Below are 4,502 nucleotides of genomic sequence, written 5' to 3' on the forward strand. Positions count from 1 at the left end.
AAGTTTCGGGCAAAAGCTCTTTATCAGGAATAGACGCAGGACGTCTCCAGGGTGGAGAGATAAATTTGGGTGGGGGGTGTGCTGGGGCGAAGGTAGCAAAGAGTAAAATAGGTGAATGGTGGTGGGGATAGAGGAGACAGGTCAGAGAGGAGGGTTTAGCGGATAGTTGGGAAGGGAGATTGGCAAGGAGGACAGGTCATGAGGTCAGTGCTGAGCAGGAAGGTTGGAACTGAGGTAAGGTCGGGGGAGGGGAAAGGAGGAAACTGGTGAAATCTACATTGATGCCCTGGGGTGGAAGTGTTCTGAGGCGGAAGATGAGGTGTTCTTCTTCCAGGCCTCGGGTGGGGAGGGAGCGGCGGTGAAGGAGGCCCAGGACTTGCATGTCCTTGGCAGCATGGGAGGGTGGATTGAAATGTTAGGCCACAGGGCGATGGGGTTGATTGGTGCGGGTGTCCCGGAGAAGTGACTTGACTCTCCAATCTCCCCAATGTTATAGAGATCGCATCGGGAGCAATGGATACAAAAAAAATTACATTGATGAATGGACCGGTGAAAGTCTTCTTTCTCCTGCAGCCCGGGTTCGATTCCCAGGCAGCGAGGCAATTTTTAGCAGAGCTACAAAACAGGTCTATATCTCCCTGGTGGTCTAGTGGTTAGAATTCGGCGTTCTCACCGCCGCGGCCCGGGTTCAATTCCCGGTCCGGGACGCAATTTCCCCCGGGGCTGCAGGCTATCCATTCTTCTTAAATGCGCTGTATCGTTGTTTCCTGATCTTCGTCGTTCCTAGGTGCTGCAATGTGAAGTAGCTCGTTGAAATTGCATCCTGATGCAGATTTGTTTGTATGTGTTGGGATGATTGCTTCTGCAGCTTAAGTACTTGTTTCGCGTGTGCTGTTTTCCTGTCGACGCTGTTTTGAATTTAACATTGACTGTTCGCTCCACTGTGACATCTAGAACAACAACACTTTTTGTTGTTCTCCTCTTTTGTGAATTTTATGCCAGTAAGGAAATTGTTGATGGTGTTGTAGGTTTCCTCTAAGTTGTTTCACGTTGTGGTGACAAAAGTGTCATCACTGTAGCCGACCCAAAGTTTGGGTTGGATCTTTGGAAGGGCTGTTTGTTCGAAACTCTGCATTATTGCTTCTGTTAGGAATCCTGATATTGGTGGTTTCATGGCTGCTCCGTTGATTTGTTTGTCAGTCTTGTTACTGAATAGGAAGTGGGAGGTAAGGCACAGCTCCACGAGCTTGACAGTGTCATCTTTGCTGATGAAGTTGGTGCTGTTTGGTGTTTGTGTCTTTGGTTCTTCAAGTAGTGTCTTCAGTTTTCTTTGGTCACGTTGATGTTAATGGATGTGAACAGGGCTGTATGCCAAAGGACAGTATTATTCCATCCTCTTCTATCTTGTTGTCTTTGGTGTTCAAGAATTCTTGGATGGAGTAACTGGAGTGGCGTGAGTCTTCGACTTGTGTTTTAGTCTTCAGTGGAGGTCTTTGACTAGTCTGTATACTGGTGTTCCAAGTGGTGAGACTGTGGCTTGAGGGGGACTCCTGGTTTGAAGAGGAGGAGAACAGCAACAAAGTGCCATTCCTAGATGTCACAGTAGAGCGAACAGTCAATGGGGAACTTCAAACTAGCGTCGACAGAAAAACAACACACGCAAACCAAACACTTAACCGGAGAAGCAATCATCCCAACACCCACAAACGAGTGAACAATCCTCACTCTCTCCGCGGAGCAGGTAAGGGCTGTTTGGCACTATCTGTTTGTAGACGCGGTTACGTTTGTTTCATGGTTTAAATTTAAATATCTTTTTCGAAAAAAGTGCGGAGCGGACCCGGAAGCTGGTGTAGCGCAAACTTACCTGGGTAGTTTTTTTTCCCAATAAAGGCGCGCAGTGGTTAAGTAAATGGGCAGGTGTTATACCTTGGGTTCACTCTTCCTTCATTCCCACCAACCCTAACTCCACTCCCACCCCAACAGTCCAACGGCACTTTCCCCTGCAACTGCCGAATGTGTGACATCAGCCCATTTACCTGCTCCCTCCTGACTATCGAAGGGCCCAAACTTACCTTCCAGGTGTAGCGGCACTTTACCTGCACTACCCACAACCCAGTCTACTGCATTTGCTGCTCATAATACGGGCTCATTTACATTGGGGAAACCGAGGCATTAACTGGGTGACTGCTGCACAGAACATCTACGTTCTGCCCGCAAAAAAAGACGCTGAGCTTCCGGTTGCCTGCCAATTCCATACCCCACCCTGTTGCGTGGCCAACATCTCTGTCTCAGGTTTGCTGTATTGTCCCAGCGAAGCCCAGCACCAGCAGAACGAAGCGCACCGGATATTACACTTTTGGACCATACATCCCTCCGGTCCCAATATCGAATTCAATAATTCTAGGGCTTGAAATCCATAGCATCCTCGTCCCTACCACACACACCAAGCCTTGTTATCACATAGTCTTTCATTACACACTACCTATGACTGCCACGAACAGTCTCCATTCACCCTCCCACGCAGATCGTTATCAACTCCCTTTTCTGTCCAACAGTTCTTCCCTCGCTTTGGGCTCTGTCCTGATCTATCATTTACTGCATCCGCCTTCCTCCCACAATATCTCCTGCATATAAACCAACGTTTTCCCAATCACCATCAGTTCTATGGAAGGGTCATCGGCAACTACTGTTTGTTTTTTGTTTCTGATATACAGCATCCGCAGTTCTTTCAGCTTTTTATTGAGGTAGAGTTGGAAATTGTTTCGAGAAACAGAAGGAGAGGTGGAGAGACAGAACAGACTGAACTGTTGATCTCAGTTGTTACGCAGACGTAAAATCATTGTAGTGCGATCACTTCCCTTAAGCATGAATAGCGGGCCCAATCTCCTCGTGAGCTTGTGGCGCAACGGTAGCGCGTCTGACTCCAGATCAGAAGGTTGCGTGTTCAAATCACGTCAGGCTCATTGAGGTCAATTTTGGATACTTGTGGGGAAGACGACTGAGCAGAGGTAACCAATGGGTTTCAGGCCGATGGCACGGAGCCTGCTCCTGTTGCTCAGAAGTGAAGTTTGGAAAAGAGCAGAGCAATCGTTATGGGGCACCGATAGGCGGTTTTGTGGGGGCGAGAGAGACTCACGATTGGTATGTTGCCTCCCAGGTGCAAGGGTAAGTGACGTCTCTGATCGTGTTTTCCGGGTTCAGAAGGGGGAGAGGGAGCAGACCGAAGTCGTGGTCCACGTTGGCATCAGCGACATAGGTAGGAAGAAGGATGAAGATGTCAGGCAGGCTTTCAGGGAGCGAGGCTGGAAGCTCAGAGTTAGAACAAACAGAGTTGTTGTCTCTGGTTTGTTACCCGTGCCACGTGATAGCGAGTCGAGGAATAGTCAGAGAGAACAGTTAAATGCGTGGCTACAGGGATGGTGCAGGAGGGAGGTATTCCGGTATCTGGATAACTGGGGTTCTTTCTGGGGAAGGTGGGACCTGTGTTGTGGTTCTGTTCGCCGAGCTGGAAATTTGTGTTGCAAACGTTTCGTCCCCTGTCTAGGTGACATCCTCAGTGCTTGGGAGCCTCCTGTGAAGCGCTTCTGTGATGTTTCCTCCAGCATTTATAATGGCTTCTCTCTGCAGCTTCCAGTTGTCAGTTCCAGCTGTCCGCAGCAGTGGCCAGTATATTGGGTCCAGCTCCATGTGTTTGTTGATAGAATCTGTGAATGAGTGCCATGCCTCTAGGAATTCCCTGGCTGTTCTCTGTTTGGCTTGCCCTATAATAGTAGTGTTGTCCCAGTTGAATTCATGTTGCTTGTCATCGGCATGTGTGGCTACTAAGGATAGCTGGTCGTGTCGTTTCATGTCTAGTTGGTGTTCATGGATGCAGATCGTTAGCTGTCTTCCTGTTTGTCCTATGTAGTGTTTTGTGCAGTCCTTGCATGTGATTTTGTAAACTACATTGGTTTTGCTGATGCTGAGTATCGGGTCCTTCCTTCTGATGAGTTGTTGTCTGAGAGTGGCTGTTGGTTTGTGTGCTGTTATGAGTCCTAGTGGTCGCAGTAGTCTGGCTGTCAGTTCTGAAATGCTCCTTATGTATGGTAGTATGGCTAGTCCTTCGGGTTGCGGCATGTCCTCGTTCCGTTGTCTTTCTCTTAGGCATCTGTTGATGAAATTGCGTGGGTATCCGTTTTTGGCGAATACAGTGTTCTTCTCGCTCTTTTTGCAGTTCTGGTGTGCTGCAGTGTGTTGTGGCCCTTTTGATTAGTGTCTTGATGCAACTTCGTTTGTGTGTGTTGGGGTGGTTGCTTTCATAGTTCAGGACTTGGTCTGTGTGTGTGGCTTTCCTGTATACCTTTATGGTGAATTCTCCGTTCGGTGTTCTCTGTACCATCACGTCTAGGAATGGGAGTTGGTTATTCTTTTCTTCCTCTCTCGTGAATCAGATTCCTGTGAGTGTGGCGTTGATGATCCGGTGTGTGTTCTCTATTTCTGTGTTCTTAATGATTACAAAGGTG

General features: G+C 48.3%; 1 non-coding gene across 1 annotated transcript; it reads left to right on the forward strand.

Moving 5' to 3' along the window:
- The first annotated feature begins 2,891 nt into the window (after positions 1-2,891).
- Positions 2,892-2,963, forward strand: trnaw-cca (transfer RNA tryptophan (anticodon CCA)). Its single transcript has one exon. It is a non-coding gene; the product is annotated as a tRNA-Trp (tRNA).
- Positions 2,964-4,502: the final 1,539 nt, after the last annotated feature.

This window comes from Hemiscyllium ocellatum (genome assembly GCF_020745735.1).
Source record: "Hemiscyllium ocellatum isolate sHemOce1 chromosome 27 unlocalized genomic scaffold, sHemOce1.pat.X.cur. SUPER_27_unloc_27, whole genome shotgun sequence".
Classification (NCBI taxonomy): domain Eukaryota; kingdom Metazoa; phylum Chordata; class Chondrichthyes; order Orectolobiformes; family Hemiscylliidae; genus Hemiscyllium; species Hemiscyllium ocellatum.